At 44.4% G+C, this 17928-nt stretch overlaps 1 protein-coding gene across 13 annotated transcripts in view; it reads left to right on the top strand.

Annotated features, from left to right (window-relative positions):
- Nucleotides 1-15115: 15115 nt before the first annotated feature.
- Nucleotides 15116-17928, top strand: part of TNRC6B (trinucleotide repeat containing 6B) — a 141331-nt gene continuing 138518 nt past the window's right edge. For 7 of the 13 annotated variants that reach the window (XM_017827615.1, XM_017827612.1, XM_017827621.1 and 4 more), the window contains exon 1: nucleotides 16324-16467. The gene's annotated coding sequence lies outside the window, so the exon portion shown is untranslated. Of the gene's footprint in view, nucleotides 15252-15774; nucleotides 15935-16323; nucleotides 16468-17928 lie in introns of those variants that run through there. The other 6 variants (XM_017827613.1, XM_017827607.1, XM_017827609.1 and 3 more) reach the window with 5 other exon arrangements.

Below are 17928 nucleotides of genomic sequence, written 5' to 3'. Positions count from 1 at the left end.
TCAAACTCCCAGTTCAGACTGGGTCAGGAAAAGTGCCTTATAAGGGGGACTGGGCAGAATCTGGGAGCAATAAAGCAGACTACAGTGGCTGTTAGAAAATCCTGTTTGTTCCTAATTCAGCAGTACTTTACCATTCATGGAAACCAAATTATTAAGGAGCACATCTCTGAGAGCTGAAAGAGGAAGCAGAGGAGGCATGCAAGCTTTTCAAATGGCCTTTTTTTCTTTAAAGTTAACCTTTCCAAACTCTAAATCATGCTAAAATTGAGAGCTTTGATCCATAAGAAGAATTGTGTGCAATCAGACCAAAGGCCATCTCATCTGCTATTCTGTCTCTGAGAATAGTCAGTAACAGATGATCACAGAAGCATAAAATACAAAGGTTGTATACAGAGATCTTTCTCTGACACCATTCTAGCATTCTATGGACTTTCTGAACTGGCAGTTCCTTCTGGACCTGGCCTTAACACACTTAGTCCCTTTCTAAAAATCCTTTTCTACTTTTGGCCTCCACACTGTTCTGAGTCAACAAACCCCAAGTTCATTGTGTGGTACGAAAAAGAACTGTTGTCAGGCTGTTTTAATAGTTTTCTTGATGATTTCCGTGAGTGATCCCAGTTCTTACACTGTCAGACATGGTGATGACCAACCCTATTCCTTGTCTCCTTGCCACTCGTGATTTTACAGACCTATATCATATATGTCCTCAGTCATCACTTTTTCCAAGTTGCAGGCTCACAGTACTTGTAGCTATTCATTATATGGGATCTGACTGACACCTCTGTCCTCTTGTTCACTAGCCCTCTTCCAGTTCTACTCACTAACAGAGTGGAGAAGCGGGTTGTTTTTTGTTTCTACAGTGTGCAGATTGATGCTTCACTCTGCTTTCTTGCCATCTAAATTACATACTCTGCTGTCATAAATAAGCCCTCTTGTGATACCTAAGAAAAATAGATCCTAATTGTAAGAAGACACCTGAGAGCTAACATACCTGCTAGCCAAAAAAATATTCAAACATCAGAAAAACACAGGTTTAGTTTTCTTACTTTTTGTTCAGAGAAACCATCTCGTTGCACAACAAGTTCACAGCAAAGGCAGTTGATACACTCCCAACACAGAATAAGCTGTTCCAAAGACTCTTCCAGGTGCTGGGTTGCAGTAGTGGTTGTTACACTCAAACAGCTGTCTGTAGTTGATGATAAAATGCAATTGATTGATTGACTGACTGACTGATTGATTAATTGCCTTTCCTGGAAGTGTATTTAACTTGAACAGCAAGCAGGTCTGTTTTATTGTGTTTACCCTGCAGAGTGTCTTGAGACCCTAAAATATCAAAGGTATTGTGCCCTCTGTTAAACATACTCATCCTCGCTCAGTGGATTAAATACTTGCTAGTCTGTATAATATTATATATAGCCTTCTGGGAACAAGTTGTAATTTTACAGCTGAGTCTGTCAGCTCATATTATGAGCAGTGTTTTATAAAATTGTTCTGGTAATGGGGAAAAAAAGGTGTTGGAAATGACACCGCCATTTGGATTTAGAAGTAACTTCAAACCTGAGTTATCCTGTTGACTTCATGTGTGCCAAAAGCTACTCGTATGTTTGTAGGATTGTTGAAAGTGGCTTGATTTTTGCCATACTTTGATTACTCTCCAGACTTTTGGAGACTTCTTTTTTTTTCTCTCTTTGTATTTATTTCACTTTGTTAGCAGAGATCAGAGATAAATTTATCAGGCCAATGTTGTTCCACTTTCTGTTCCGATAAGAACATTGTCAACTGGTGCTTCCTTGTTCTCCCAGGCTTTCAGAATATTTATTTTTTTAATTGTGCAATAGGTTAATTAACTAATTAGTACCACATTGATATATATGGTCAGGTTTTCCAGGCAGTCCTCTGTCTCTTTGTGTTTATGTCTTTGTTACTTCATCTTGGGGAAGTGACTTCACAAATAGTCCGAGAGGCTGATTTCACCTCCTTCTGTGCTTATGTATTAATGTGCTTTACATTCCTGTGATGGACGTCAGAGCACTTTTCTTTAACCTTGTCAACTAACAGGAGAGAGTTGCTCATCTGTTGGTCTTCTTTGTTGCCACATCAGTTCCTGAAAGGTAGTGTTCACTCGTTTTTAAATTCTTTCCATGGAAGTCAGTCACATGCCTTGACTCCAGAGGCTAGTAGAATTCCTTAGGCTTATCACATACTGCTTAATTACTTAATTTGAGAGAACAAACTTACTTTTTTGCATGATATAAATCTGCTTCTTAGTCATCATGACTCTCAGGATGCATGAAGCCTTGTTGATCCAGAGTGGATGTTTCAGGCTCTGGTGGAACTTGTTCCTCCCTGAAGATAAGATCAGCTGAACTTGGACTATTTGGCTGCTCCTATGGCAACAGAAGTGAGTCTGGGTGAGGTGACCACATTTATTTTGACTAGTTTTGCTAATTGTGGTTCTTAATGAGTGCTAGAAACCTGAGGCTGTGACCTGTAAAATGAACCTCTCTCGCTCTCCAGATAAAATGTGGTTGATGGTGCTGGGAGTCAGAGTGACAAAGAGCAGTGGTTAGGGGTTCTGGTACAGCAGTCTTCAAATAAGCTGTCATTTGGTCCTTGCCTAAAAAAAAAGAATCAGATTAACTGTCTTTGGCATCTGTGTCCTGACCCTGTACAATCTCAAGAGGATGCCTGTTCTCTGCATCTCTTTTACTCCTTGGCTTGTTAGCCCAGGTTTGCTGATCTGTGGGGCCTACAACTGTGGTCCTGGTTTTGAACAGAAAGTTAACGAAGCTGGGGCTCACGGCTCTTTATTTCTGGCATGAAACAGTGAGTGTTTCAGAAAGAGACTCCTGGCTGAATGTGTGCCCTCTGGGTTTCTTTTGGTATGTATTTGTATATTTAATGTATATGTGTCCAGTTAATTATGCTGGAGACCTTTTCTAAGTCAAACAAATAAACTACTATGTTAAATTTAGATACTTTGTTCACTGGTGTCACTTGCAGTTTTCTCTGCTTAAATTCCTGGGTTTGGGCGATTTTTCTTGTGTATTTGTCAAGGACTTGTACTGTCTGGATTAGAGCAGCTTTCTGTGTTACAGGTGAACATCTTTGGCCAGTGTTTGGCAGTACTTGTTAAAAGAACTGGGGGCAGCTGAATTCCCCACAAATACAGTGTTCTGTGGCTTTGAGTAACTTGAGAGAGATTTATTCGTTCCTGCTTTCTCACTGCTGGAGTAGGCTGTAGCAGATGACCACTTCAGTTTTTCTTTATTTTCTTTTTTACTACTTTGCAGCTGAACTGCAGCCGTAAATGCATCTGACAAAGTGCCACCTCGGTTTCCCTTTCCATCTTTCTTATACAATTTGTACCCCTCAGCAATGACATTTCATTTATGAAACTGAGTCCCTGTGCTACATTTCAGTTTTACCTGGTACGATGTAATCCTTGACATTTAAGTAACTCACAAGCTCTTGTTTCCCATGCTCCCTTTGTTTGTGTGTACAAAAGCCTGTTTTAAAATTCCTGACCATGTTTCAGAATAAATCCAGCCTCTATTTTACTTTTGGGCATTAAGGTACATAAAAAAGTATTTGCAGTAAACAAAATCTTCGTCTCTCAGTGTTTTTAAATCCATGTAGCAATTGCATTTGTACTGTTTAAGAGTCTGTCTAATCCAAGCTTGTTTCGCAGGGTATCTCTGTGCACCTGAGCTTCTTTCTTCATAGCATTAGCACCACCATCATTTTGTGCCTTTTCTTCTTCTGCAGTTGTTTTAGGGAGGTTCTCCAAAAAAGGAAGAAAAAGTTGTCCTTCCCCTCACTTCACTGCTACTTAAATATTACATTTTTGTTTCTTGTCTGTACCTTGCAAAATCAAGGAGCAGTCCAGAATTGAATGACCTATTTGTCTCCCTAGACCTTATGTCTCCTGTCCTTAGCCTGCTGAAGAAATGCAAATTTGGGAATTCTCATTAATTAGCAAGGCTTAGGAAAAGCACACTCTGACTGTAGGAAACATCTTGGAAGAGAAACCTGTGGATGCAGATGAAATGGTAAAGCCTTTATGCATGTAGCAAGGCTGCTGGATGTTTACCTAACTCTTTGCACAACATGTGTTTCTGATCTTTCTTGCAAGTCTGGGCTTGTGTACTTGGGGAGTTAGGTTACAGAAAACCACAGCATCCCAATGTGAGCTAATTTGCCATGCTTTTCAGCAAGTTGGGTAAGTGAGTAGCTGAAAGTCTCTGCACAAGAACTTAGGGGCACAGTAGCTGCTGTATCTTAAACTCCTAATATAATGTGTCAATGAGATGTTTCTTATTCTACTCCTTCTTCCTTTCCAGCCTGTCTGTCTGCAGTATCAACTTCTGCCTTTTCATCTGACTTGCTAGGTTTTATTTTTCTAAAGCATTAGAAATGTCACTGGTAGGAGAACTGCAGGCATAAAACTTCTCTCCTGCCTGCCTCAGGTAGAAAACAGCAACTTCTAGATGACTGGGAGTACTGAAAGCAATGCAGCGCTACAGGCTGGGGACAGAGTGGCTGGAGAGCAGCCAGGCAGAGAGGGACCTGGGAGTTTGGATTGACAGGAAGCTGAACATGAGCCAGCAGTGTGCCCAGGTGGCCAAGAAGGCCAATGGCATCCTGGCCTGTATCAGGAACAGTATGGCCAGCAGGACCAGGGAAGTGATTCTTCCCCTGTACTCAGCACTGGTGAGGCCACACCTGGAGTACTGTGTGCAGTTCTGGGCCCCTCAGTTCAGGAAGGACATTGAGGTGCTGGAGCAGGTCCAGAGGAGGGCAACTAGGCTGGTGAAGGGACTCAAGCACAAGTCCTATGAGGAGAGGCTGAGGGAGCTGGGGCTGTTCAGCCTGGAGAAGAGGAGGCTCAGGGGAGATCTCATCAGTCTCTACAACTCCCTGAAAGGAGGTTGTAGCCAGGTAGGGGTTGGTCTCTTTTCCCAGGCAACTATCAGCAAGACAAGAGGGCATGGTCTCAAGTTGTGCCAGGGGAGGTTTAGGTTAGATATTAGAAAGAATTTCTTTACAGAGAGGGTGGTCAGACATTGGAATGGGCTGCCCAGGGAAGCAGTGGATTCTCCGTCCCTGGAGATTTTTAAAAAGAGACTGGATGTGGCACTTAGTGCCATGGTCTAGTAACCGCAGCGGTACTGGATCAAGGGTTGGACTTGATGATCTCGGAGGTCCCTTTCAACCAGCTGATTCTATGATTCTGTAGACACCAGACAATTTTTTATAGATGCTGAAATTTCACTGTGTGAAATTGCACATAACCAAGAAAACACAACCAAACGAATTTGTGCAGAAAGCATAGAGGCAAACTACAATATTTGCATAATGAGGATTGCAGCTATTACAGAGAGCCTGAAACCTGGAACATAAAAATGAGAGCTGATTTTAATGCACTTACATACAGTAGCATAGGGAAGGATCAGGGAGGTCAGGTTAAGGATATTTTCCATTTGTGAGCATTGACTGTTCAGGGGATCCTTTGCCTTTTTACTTTATTTAAAGCAAAATAGCTTCTGAGTTGCAAATTGCCAATGTACAAGAAAGAAAAGTATGTTGCACCACTGGCCCGTGGAGTGATCAGCATTTTGCATGGGCCTGGGGGTGGATTTGGCACATGCCTGTTGTGGGTGAATGAACACCCATATTTCTTCAGCTGTTTGATTTACCAGACTGGCGTGGTGTTTATAGCAAGGATGATGCTCTCTGCAGCCAGACCAATAGCCAATTGACTGCAGGATGCAGCACTAATATTAAGATGCTCCAGCCTTTGTACTGTGGTACTTTTAAAAAGTGCCAAAAGCAGTACTCCCAGGCCAAGGCCTAAGACATACGAGCTAAATGTGCATGAGAACATGGGGTGACAAGGGAGTAGGAACGCTTCTGTGAAATCTGCATCCTTGTGACATGGCTGCTGGAACACACTGGTCTATGATTCTCCTGACCTGGCTACAGACTAATGGCAGCATGGAGAATGGGGAAAAAAGACTGAGCACACAAGAGAGCAAGCTGCTTACTCCAGAGCAGGATCCTGAACCAAGCATTAAAAACAAACGCTGTGTTGCGTGCCATCAGGGTGTGTGGAAAAGGAATGTCAGTTGTCTGTTTCAGCCAAGCTGCAACAGCCCAGGACTGGGATTTTACACACTTGGAGTTGTGAGGAATATAAATGTTATACCTGAGGGTTTATGTAGGCAGACCCTTGTGTCTGAGGCTCCTCCTAGGATGCATGAAAGGTAATTGCTGCTGCTTGGTTGTAAAGGGCAGAATCATACTTGTCCCTTCTTGCGTTGTTTGGTGGGGTTTGTGCTTAAAAAATGCAGGGGCTATTTTCATTATTAACGCAGGGGCTATTATTTTCATTAAGCTCGGGCTTTTCTGAAACGTCGGTGCTAGAAGAAGTGATAAGGAACTTCCAGGTAGTTGGGATCTAACTTTTGTGGAGGGGATGCTTCCACAAAGAAAGATAGTGAAAAGAAAAAGCTATTTCCCTGAGAAATTACAATAGATTTGGTGAAACTGTGCGAAATCTCAAAGTGTTTGTGCTAGACAACCTTGGGAAAAGGGCATTTACCTCAATTGTTTGAAAAGAAAAGCTATTTAAACTTTGAAGGAGCTATTGGTTTTATTGTTGCAATATTTATGATCCGCTCTTTATAGGTCATGCAATCATTTCCTTAGTTATCCTTAATCTCCTACCAGAAAATCTTTCCCTTGGCTGACAGTCCCCTTGTGCAGAGCACTTGCACTACAGAAACAGAAAATAGCAAATCTAAACAAAGTGTGATCATTTATAGCTGCCTTGCTAAGTGCACAACACATCTGCAGAAGGATCAATTGCTCTGATTTAGCGTGGCCATTAGTGACATTTTGCTACCACTGAAAGGAAGAAAATCTCTCTGTTTAGTGTCCCGAGGTATAACTGCAATAATCATAGACATTAGAAATGAAAAAGGCCACTAGGTCACCTGGTCTATTGCCTCAGCACAATGCTAGGCAATTCACCAAAGTACCTCTTCTAGGACTTGGTAAATTATGCTACCACTTGTTTGAGATTCTCCTTCACAGTCTAGTAAATCTCATAGGAAGGAAGTTAAAAAATAATTTTTTGGAGAGCTACAGTAGGCAGATGTTCTGACAGGCATTGCGCTGAAATAATGACCTGTCTCCTAGTTTATCAAAGCATCTGCCATTGCCCTTTCACAACGAGGACACTGTAATATATTCACTTCCTTTGTTCTGTATTTATGACTGCAGCATTTCAATAAACCAAAATTTTTCTGGAAGGAAAAGTTGGGATGATCCCTACTGGTTTCTTACCAATTTCCAAACCATTTTTCAAGATGTTGATTCAGCTACAGGGATAAAGTTATGTTTCTGCAAACCAAGATTAATTTCTCTGCACCCAGTGGGGTTATGCTGGATTTAAACTGGAGTTACTGACGGCCCAGTATGACCAACAGCTTCCTCTTTGCATCCAGGGAGACAGACTCACAAGAACAAAGAGAGACACAGACAAGCACAGGCGCCAGCTTCAGATGCTGCACCCTGCAGCCAAAATGAGGGTGTTGTTCCAGGCAGGCTCCATCTTGTTTCAAAATCTTCCACATAAGTAGTGCTTGGTGTAAGTAATTGGGGATTCATCCATGCATGGCAGCATTGTTAACATGAGGACACCCTTGGAAAAAGCTGCAGGGTCTTTGCATAGAATATTGTTGCAAAAGCAATTGCTGCAACAGAAGGTCTTCTGGAGGAGCTGGGCTCCCTTGATAAAAACAGCCTCCCTGTCTTCTTGAACAAGCCCTGGTCTTGAATATCTTGGAAAACAGCTTCAATCTGTATTTGCCTTGCTCTTTGTGCACTAGCACTACCCTGTGGAAGCAGGACTGTAGGTTACAATAGATATCAGGAATGGATTACACCCTGTAAGATCCTCAGTGACAATAAGTAATCCAGCAGCAGAAATCAAGTGCGGTCCAAGCAGTGGAAGCAAACAGATTAGAACTGAGCTGCTGAGGGCTCTTGAGAGGAAACACACTTTCTTTTTAGCAAGGTCCATGAATCCAGAGCAGCAGTCATAAAAGAAAGAACATTTTGCTCTCTTTTAGAAACAAAAGAAAGCAATCCTCAACAAAATGTTGACTTTCCTCTAGCAATCCATGAGTCTCTTTAGGGCAGGACTAGGAGGAAAGCCTCGTGTTCTGAAGGGAGAACCTGGTGTTTTGAGAAGGACTTTGTGCTTGATGAAATCCATTGGAATCTCGATCATCTTTCTTTCCTCATGTGAAAACAAAATAGCACAGTAGGCCAAATACTGCTGTAGCCCCTGAGCAAATGAGTCTTCTTTCTGCAGTGGTGCCTGCACACAATTTATCAGTGTCTCCTAAGAGATTATCTCCCAGTACCAAGAGGTCTTATAATTGCTCCTTGGTGTCGGCCTCAGGGCTTTACCCACACAGCCCCACCTTGAACTCCCAGCAACCGACCTGGTGGCAGCCACAGGGAAGCTGCTGGCAGATTTCCATTGAGGTGGTGACACAGAAAGCTGTGCTCAGGAACCTGGGTTGACTTTGCTGCTAACTGTTGCAGAAGCAGAGCTGGAGCAGTGAGTGAGTCATGGGGTTTGCAAGCAAACAGGTTTGAGTAGTAAAGAGAAAAGAGCTTGGCTTACCTAGCGTGACTGTTCTTTGTTCCTGCAGCTGCTGGAGGCAAAGTCATGGGAACAGCTCCTGCTGCCTTCCTCAGGGTTCACGCCACCTCTCACAGGGTGACCCTGGGCCATTCTCCTTCACAGGTCTTCCTCCTAGTGCTCACAGCCCACTGCTGTCGTAGGTCTCCTTCTGCCTGTCTAGGCAGCTCTCTCTGCAGGGTTTTTGCCAAGGACACCCTGCAGCTGATCAGGGATGATGCAAGTGTGAGGAGAAGACTGCAACTGATGAGAGCTCTGTGTGAGGGACAAAACACGCCCTTCTGTGTGCAATGCTGGCCCTCGATCCAAGAAACCTCCCAAAGAGCTTCCCGCTCCCTGGGACATAAGATCTTCCCCACATTTTTCCAACCATCATCCTCATTCTGCCTTGCACCGAGATTTTCAGTAACCACATTTTTTTACAAGTCAGTTTTGTGCTTTCTTTCAGCTGATCTTCTCATCCCATCTTTCTTACTGATGATGCTCTCTTCCTGAATTATTCTTACTTTCTCTCCTTGGGTCCTGCCATGCTGGACTCTGGCCCCTCTGCGAGTGTCAGTGAGCTGTCCAGTGGAAACTTGTATATGTGTGGGGGTTTTAGTGGTTTTTTGTTGTTTTGGTTTTTATAAAAATATAACTGCTATGCTTCTCCATCAAACACCAGTTTTGGAAACTTTGTGAAGAAAGCCTGTGAAGGGGGAATCATACAACCATGATTCAGAGTGTATGAGAGTATAAAAAGTCAAATTGTGTCTTTAATTCCCTAATCAAAACTGATAGCAACTTTTGTGGGGGTTTTTTGTTTGTTTGTGTTTTTTTTTCACCTGGGCTGCCTGGAGGAGGCACAATTTTCCACACATTAGAAAAGGAAACTTTTTTTTCTCCTCAAATTTTCTGCCCTGCATTCTGCACACTCCATTGCCCCACCCTATAGTAACTCTTCAGTCTATCCCCTGTTCTCCAGGTAGGTCCCGCTCCTTGTTTTCTCATCTGTTTTTCTGGCAGAGCATTATTCCAGCTCACTAGACCAAAGAAAGGCAGACACTTTGCCAATGGTATTGCTTTCAGTCCCGCTGACAAGTGCAGACACTGCGCTTTTTTACCACAGATAGTCTCACTTCCACAGACTAAGGAGAAATGGCAGCCATTCTTCTTGCTTTGATGTCATTAATAATAAAGGACAATGTGAGACCTTTTAAATATGAGGAAAAAGCTTGAGTTAAAAAATTAAACAGCATACCCAATTAATTAGAACCACAGCAAAGCCTTGGAAAGCTGCCATCTTAAATTACTATGTAGCTACCACTCCCAGAAAATAATAATAATAATTTAAGAAACAAAAAGCAACCATATGGTCTTGCTGTCCTAATGAGAATTTGGGGTAGAAGGACGGGTGGGAGCATTCCCCAGCAATAGTATTGATGGTACGTGTGGTATTATCAGATGTAGGTTCCTTATTTCCCTTTTGCAAGAGCAAGGGCATATACATATCATAGTTCCTCTGGCATAGGGAAGGGGCTGGCAGGAATGTGTCCAGACCTCTTTCTTCTTTGAAACCTGATTCTTCTGTTGTGATGGAGTTGGGTGTCATAAATTGGTACATAAATGAATAGTACACGTGAAATTGGCTAACTTGGGAGAAATAAAAACTGCAGTGGATCTGAACCTTGGAGAATGGAGGAAGAAAGTGCCTGCAGCAGTTACCCTAAGTCTAGCTGTAAAAAACTAGTGCTGTCGTGGTGATGAAGGTGGACTTGCAACAGTAAAATGCTATAATTGCTTTCACCCTCCTATACTTGAGTTTTCATTTAGATCAGCTAAAGGTGACTCAAAACAGTTTTGCACAAGCTGGTGTTGAGTATGGTAGCTCTAACCAAGTTGGTGGAATGGGTATGTTTAAAGTTAAAATTGTGTCTGAAGAGCCACATGACCTCTAGCCTCAGTATAACTGCTAGCCAATAGCTCCTATATGCACACTGGTTCACTTTTGGGACTAAACATAGTGGAAAAAAAATTGGAAAAAAAATACTTTGGGTAAAAGAATACAATATTATTCAAAACGTTTTCCTAATTGTCTTTTTTTCATTAAAAAAACCCCACACATGTTAGCATTGTTTTGCTGAAAATGGCTATATTTAAAATAGCTTCAAATAATGTTAATGAAGCATTGTTTTAATTTTGCCTCCAGGAGAAACAAAACAAAACAGCATTATAAATTATTCTCCGTTTAAAAACACTGCCATCATATTAGTAATTTTTTCCCTTTGGCTGAGGGCTGACAACCTTCTCTTTCCCCCTTTTCCTTCCAACATTATGTGAGCATGACAGCACAACAAATTGAAACTTATGCTAAGCACTTTGCCCAAGACATGTATAAACTGCTTGTGTTTCTGTTGCAACTGCATGTCTTTCCTGGGTATGACACATAAAAATAGGTAATGTCAAAATAAGCCTGTTATTTTAAGAAGAGTTATAGATGTGGAGATGTCTGACTGGAACTTAAAGCTCAGGTTCTGAATGCTAACAGTCATTAAAGATATTTTTACTTTTTTTTTTTTCTTTGTAAAGCAGGAATATTAGCACAAATCACGTGATCAACATATAAATTTGAAAATTACATCTGATATTTCCCTAATTTCCTCCTGCTATTTAATTTAATTCTAGTATTCATTACTTTTTTTCCCTTAAATGGCTCTTTTGTGTTCGTTCTTTGCAGCTACAGGTGGCTTAGAAGGGAAAAAAATCACTGTGTTGAAATCTGCTATTCTCTACTTTAAATACAAATTCCTTTTTCCTATCCTCATTTTTACAGTTCCCAGGCATATGAAGTATTACTTCCTCTCTTTGCTTGTTCCATGAAAAGTTCTGTGAAGGATACAGGAAAATGGCTGAGAAAACTTCTTTCCACTCGACTGAAGGAAATAGGAAACACTGAATTCCTAACAGGTGTCTCTGCTGAAAGTAATTAAGATAAATACTTTTAAATAAGGATAATTGGTATTTTATACAGATCAAAATCTTTGCAAATATTTGTTATATTCTCCTGGTACATTGATGCCATATGCCTGCTGAAAATTCCCTGAAGTCTTCTAGGAAAAGGATAGATTAAAAAGTAGCTTTCAGGGGAAAGATGTACGTAAGAGAATAATCTAATCAGCCCGTGTTTATAGATAACAAGAGAACATCAATTCTTTCATTACTTTTTTATGAACCATCTTTTAAACAACAACAATCTTCTTTTCAAGTGCCGCCTTCATTTTAGTCACAGATAAAGTACAGCATTATATCATATGTTAAATGTCACATTTCATATCAAAATATTTAAACATAAGGCACCATAAAGAGCACAGCTTTACTGTGACTTTCCAAAAAGTAACCCATCTCTTAGTCGCAACTCAGGTAAGTAACTGGTTTCTTTCTGTGTTCAATACATAACTGCTGCTCAGGGTGTCTGAAGCAGAAAAAAAGCAGGGTTAGCAAAGACTTTTTTTAAAAATATCATTAGTTTCTAGTGACTGGCTATCCCGAGTTCATTCAGATACATTGATTTAAAAACCTAGCAAGCCTATACAAAATGTCGTGGCAGTTTTGGAAATAATAAACCAGTGTCAGATCTCAAAAACTCTTGACTTTCAACTCCAGATATCAAAGCTGCTTCTAAAGTTTTGTCCCCTCTCCTTCCTGCATTCAGAATTGTCCCAAGCTGGCAGCACCCTTCATTTGTTTATAGAAGTCTCTTTATGCAGCCTTCTTCTGGATTGTATCCCTGTCAGATGCAGTATTATTTGTCTCACTGATATAACAAGTAAACTTAATTATAAAAAAGAAGAGGTTGTGTATTTTCACAATGTAAGGTTGGAACAGTCAAAAGGAATTGACCCCAACAGTGAGGTCTGTCTGTCTCTCTGGCTACAGTCTCTGTGAGGTTTGATACTTAAGATGCCTGCAGGCAGGGTCCTAGCCTGCATCTGCAGGAGCCAGAGGGCACATTCATATTGCAGGGAGCCTGTTCCCCCAAGCTGCAATGGTCTTTCACAGCACTTGCCACCACAGAAGAGAGATCTTCGAAATGTCCTCATCCCAAAGAAATCCAACCTTTCCCAGCACCTGGAAAGGCACCACAGCGGTAGTGTAATACTGACATCCAGTGGATGAAAAAATTTCACTATCCAACTTGGTGAAATTGGACAGAAGTTGCAGTGAAGGAGATATGAAAAAAATAGGAAGAACTACTATGTTCATAAGCATTTTAACTTTACAAGAACCAGAAATTAGTCTGGGAGCTGTGATTCCTCCCAAATACACATAAACCTGAGTGAGAACTCCTGAGTCATCCATTATTGTTTCAGTCAAACCAACAAAATCTGCTTGCTTTCTACAGTTCAGTTTGTTTTGCAGTGTGAAAATACAGGGACAATGGAGTGTGGTATCTTTGCTCCTCTGAAATGAAAATATTTGGTTCACTAGGCTTATGCAAAATAAATCATATTGCTTCACCTTGCTTTTGATGTCCTGCTACAAGTGCACCAAAATCCTGAGCAAAACATAGGAAGGAAAACTTGCAAAAGAACACCAATAAGGGGAAAGGGAATTCAAACAGGGAAATGATTTTATTATTTTTTTTACTTATAGCAAGGACAAGGTCAGCATCTTGGACACATCTTTCTCTCCCAAAGCATGCAACCTGTACTCTCAGTGTATTAGTGATTTCTGCTTACACTAAGAAAAATACATGGGGATACAGACAAGATACAGTCAGTTTGTATTCACTGAATAAACTATGAGGAAGAGAGGCAAAGTGCTTTCGAAGTTTATACTACTAATTGATATTGATTTATACAGCGCCTTTTGTATTCCTTAAAGCACTACAGTAACAAGTATGTAAATACCCAATATAAAGTCTTATTCATATTAATGGCACTCTTTCCCCCAGCAATCAATGTAAAAATCTATTACCATTACTGAATGGAGAACCCATCAAAAGATTCATTGCTCTTCACTGAGTTGTGTAGCCCGAGTTCACATGGATCTTGTCTGCTGTCTGTGCCAGCAGCACACATCGCTTCGCTGTGCTGGCAGCTGTCCCTCCTGGTGATGACTAACCTGTGAAGGGCTCTATGGCTCCGCCAGGACAGAGCACGTTTTCGCTGAACACCCACAGACCCGTTCGCTAACGTGACAGGCACACCATATCTCTGTGGTTCTCTCTTCACCACCAAAACGGTATTTTCAGCTGCTGCACTGTTCTGCTGATCAGGTTGTAACAGGATTCTCCGGAGGAGATCAAATGAAAACATTGCACTGGCATGCAGCCCTGGGTGAGGTCAGGAAGTGACACTCATTAATGTAACAGCAGTCTTCAAAAATACTGGAGAATAAGGAAAATGAGAACAAGCATAGAAATTTGGTACAATCAAGGATAACCTCTCTCTCCTAGTTTATCCTCTACGTGCTTCTGTTATTCCATGTGTTCCCCTCGGTATTTCTCTGTCAGTTTTGGAGACTTGCTGCTCCCCTGGCCACGCTCTTCTGCTAGGCTAATCCTAAACCCTTTGTCTCATGCAGGTTCTGCTTATACATCTTCCATTTTTTTTCCTTCCCTGAGATCCGGCAGTGCTGCCCCAGACCTGCTCTCCAGCCCCTTCCAGCCCCGGGGTTAACACTTGCTGCAGCTCGTCCCCGGCTTCACATCACCTCCCAGGAAAACGTCTCCCGGCTAGCTCCTGCCTTAGCTTCCCACTGCCGGTCCCCGCAGCCCTGTTTATATCTTTCAGATAGAAAGAGATAGCCTGTTTCTCAAGCTCTATCTCTTTATACTCCGCGGATAATGAAAATCTAAGTAAATGAAGTTTATTTGTAACAATCACATTTACGAGTGACACTGCGGCAGCCGCAGAGCCCCTTCTGGCGGGTTCCCCTCACCGCGGGCCCCCGTCACGTGCGCAGCGGCCCGGGCCGCGTGGGGCGCGCGGTGGGCACGCACCATCGCCCCGCCCATCCCCGTGCTGCAGAGAGATTGACAGCGAAACCACGCAATCAGAGGCACGTCCCTCCTTCCCCGCTCCGCCCCGCCCCCCCAGCCTACGGTTGCTGTGTCATCCGGCGGGTGACAGCGGGGGGCGGCCGCCAGTTGGCTGCGGGGGCGTGGGCTTCCAGCCAATGGGCTTCGGGAGCTGCCCGACTGACACCCCCCTGCCCAACAGCTGTCTCACGTGCCCCCGGGAGGGCGGGGCGAAGTGCAAATGTCGCTGGGGCGGGCGGGCGGTTGTGGCGTCGGTGCTGTGTCGCGGCACCGCTGAGCGGCCACGGCCGCGGTCACACCCGCTAATCGCGTGTGCCCGTAACGGTGGCCCGCCCTTGGGGCCGGCAAATGAGAGCACACACTGACGTAGCCTCGCCTCCCGCCTCGGCTGACGAGGGCCCCAGGGGCCGCTGAGGAGCGCGGCTCGGTGGGCGGGTCTCCGCGCTGTTATGGCCTAACGGGCACGTCCCTTCTCCAGTGGTGTCCGAGTTTGCGACCCGCGCCCAATCGGTAGCGCGGGAGGGCGGGGCAAGTAGAGGCGGGCGAGCGAGTGCCCCATTTAAGGGGCAAATCTCGCAGCCAACTGGCAGAGAGGAAGGAGGGGCGGGAATCCTTCTGGGGTGCGAAGGGGGCAACGTTAACCGGTGACAGCCAGCAAATGCAGCCAATCAGGGAGGGCGTAGTGATGCGACGGCCCAATCGGAAGCGCTGAAGGGCGGGCGCTCCGCTCTGATTGACGTGGGCCGTGGCTAATGGGCGGAGAGATCGCCGAGGCTCTTCCCAATGGGCAGCGTGTAGGGGCGAAAAGGGGAACGGAGGGACAAGACGAGCAGGCGGAGAGACCAATCAGCGTGGGGGTCGGCGGAGCGCTGTCCAATGGGCGGCGCGGGGGGCGGTGCGGGGGCGTGTCCCGGTGTGTTTGGGTTCGTGCTCCTCGGGGGAGGGAGAGACGGCGGCGAGGAAAGTTTGGTGGTTTTTTTTTTTTTTTTTTTTTTCCCCCTTTCTTTTTTTTTTTTTTTTTTTTTTTTTTTTTTCTCCCCCGGTGGCGTTTTTTCGGCGGTGCCGTGGGGGAGGGGGCATTTTCCGCAGCTCCTTCGCCTTTTGCTTCCTGGGGTTCGTGTTTCCCGGGCGGGCGGAGCCGCCCCCGGCACCGAGAAGAAGGGGGCTCAGCTCACCGTGGCGGCGCCTCGGCGGTGAGTGCGGGACGGCCCCCCCCCCCCTTACCCCTCATCCCCGCTCCGCGCTCTGGCCGCGGGGCTCCCTCAGAGCCCTTCCCGCCCTGCGGACCCTCGCGCCGCCTCCGAGCGGCCTCTGGCGCCGGGCCGCGGTGCCGCGGGGCGGGGGAGGGCCGGGGGGGCCGGGCCGGCGGGAGGGGCCCCGAGCGGCGGCGGCTCAAGGGCGCTGCCCCGGCGGCGGCGGCGCGGCCGCTGCTCCGGCCCGATCCCGGCGAGCGCCTGTCCCGGGGCACAGCCGGGCGAGCGCCGCCCCCGCCCCGCCTCACGTGCGGCCGCGGCTGCGCCCCCGAGCCCCCGCCGGGTCTCCCCGCAGGGCCCCGGACCACCCAGGCCAGGCAAAGCAGACAGCGGCGGAGAGACCCCGAGGAGCCCTGATGTGACTGGGGAAAAAAAAACGAATAGTGCTGTAGCGCGGGGACAGAGCCGAGGTTGCGCTGGTAGCACTGCAAACCGCGCTCGCTGGATGAGTGGAACGTGATGCTGGTTAAAATGTGTGTATGCGGTGGGTGGATGGGAGGAGGGACCGCGCTCAGAGGTGTGTCCCAGGCGGAAAAAAAAAAAAAGTTTCCCCAGCTGTTTGTAGCAAAATGAGGGAATGTTTGTTTCTGGAGACGCTTCGCTGGCTGTATATAATCGCTGCTTGCAGCATGATATCTTGCAGGCTCAGATCTGCTTTATGAGAATGCATGTAGGAGTATCTACTACAGCATAGGGCTGAGTATCAACAAAAGTGTTTTCCTAACTAAAGCAGACGTGCTTACTGCCGTAAACGCTACTTCATTTTTCCATGCTAACATTTCACTAACCTTAAGAACATTCGTTAAGATATCTCTTCGTAAAGTTAACTTTTTGGGATTTTTAAAATTATTAATAACTGTTTTTTATTCATGACTTGTTAGGGTTCAGTGTTGCATTTACATCCTCTACAGAAGCTGTGAATCTTGCTGTAAAATAGTGAGTAGGTCTTTGGGGTTGGTATAGCTCCGGATTTGAAGGGTACGTTTACGTAGTATTTTCCAGTAATATCGCTATCCATGTGTGTTGGATTGCAGTTTCTGCTACAAGAGTGGCAGAGGTAGTAGCTTAGATTTGTAGCGTTAATAAATATGTGTGCAAGTTCAAGCAGCTTTGTAGTTAGTTTGCCCACACTGAAGTTGCTCAGCAATTCCCTCCTCTCCTGTGGTGTCTCTCTCTAATGGTACAGATCCCTTGGAACGAGTGCTGTTGAGATGCTGAGTGTATGCTCTCATCTGCTGCATTACCCAAGGTCCCCAATTTAAAGATAAGGTCCAGCTTTTCTACCACGGTTGTTGCAGGGTCTGCCATGTAGATGTACCTCGGGGGAGGGTTTTATAAGGGTGAGTTTTCATCTGAGTTTAACTGAGTTGCAGGTGTAACTGGACAATTCTGCAGCGAAGAAATGTCCCTGCAAAAGGTTGAGGCCGGGGATGGGGGAAGGGAGCCCAGAGCGGTATTAAGTGTGTATTGGCTTTTCTGCTGAGAAGTTCTGGGTCAGTAAGGCGCAGGCACATCTTTCTTTTTAGAGGGTAGGTGAGGTGATCATTAAACTTCTTACTTTCTTCTTGGTTAGCTATATTGGGTGTCAGTGTTTTGTAAATACAGTATTTTATGTAAAACTATTCATACGTAGAGAATTAACTCAAGTTTCAGTGCTAATTGGTAAAATTCTGATGTACATACTTCTCTTGTGAACTTGGTCTTGGTTATGTTATTGGGATGCTTAAAGGGAATAATTTTAGTCCTGTAATATAGAACCCCTGGAAAAAAAATTAATGATAAACCAGTCAGTGTTTTTTAATTACCCAGGCTTTTGAATTGGTGCATTACTGCAGTTTCTGTATAGTGCAAATTTAGCTAGAAATCTACACTTTCATTTAAATAATAAGTTCAAATGTTTGGAACTAAAAATCTTGGAACTGAGAATTAAAAAA

This window comes from Lepidothrix coronata, unplaced genomic scaffold (genome assembly GCF_001604755.1).
Source record: "Lepidothrix coronata isolate B3197 unplaced genomic scaffold, Lepidothrix_coronata-1.0 Scaffold141, whole genome shotgun sequence".
Lineage (NCBI taxonomy): Eukaryota > Metazoa > Chordata > Aves > Passeriformes > Pipridae > Lepidothrix > Lepidothrix coronata.
The sequence above is the reverse complement of the archived record's forward strand: the minus strand, read 5'-3'. Positions and strand labels throughout refer to the sequence as shown.